Here is a 615-nt window from a genome sequence, read left to right as displayed (position 1 = left end):
TATACTGTTAAGAGCCCTGATGTCCACACAGCAACGTTGGGTCCCATCCTTCTTGTGGACTAACACGATGGGAGCTGACCACGGACTACCTGATTTTTCGACTATCCTTTCCTTAATTAGACCATCCATGACCTTCTCTGTCTCTTGTCGCTTTGCTGGAGCTATTCTCCTCAGAGGGATCTTTATTGGACAGTGATTGCCTGTGTTTATTCTGTGCTCTACCAGGTTTGTGCAGCCGAGGTAATGATCTCATTTCGAAAAGACGTCTGCATAATTTTCCAAAAGTTCTTTTACCTGAAGAGCCTGTGATGATGCCAAACGGACTATGCTCTTCGTATAAAGGTCAGTTAACTGTTCTGGAAGTGTATGTCCTTTCTTTACAGTTGTATTTCTTGCTTTAACATTGACTGGCTCTACCTAATGGCACACACCCAACAATGCCCCTTCCTTAAGTGTCTGCTCACATTTAGAGAAATTGACCACTGTTATAGGTACTACTTGATGGCCTGCCACAAGTGACCTTCCAATTTTCAAATCCGCTGGCCTGGGTGGGTCTTCCACTGCTTCCACAAGCATTGGGCTTCCATGGGGATGTTCCCTTATCCTACCCCAAAT

This window comes from Limulus polyphemus, unplaced genomic scaffold (genome assembly GCF_000517525.1).
Source record: "Limulus polyphemus unplaced genomic scaffold, Limulus_polyphemus-2.1.2 Scaffold11873, whole genome shotgun sequence".
In the NCBI taxonomy this organism is placed as follows: Eukaryota; Metazoa; Arthropoda; class Merostomata; order Xiphosura; family Limulidae; genus Limulus; species Limulus polyphemus.
This window is presented reverse-complemented; position numbering follows the sequence as displayed.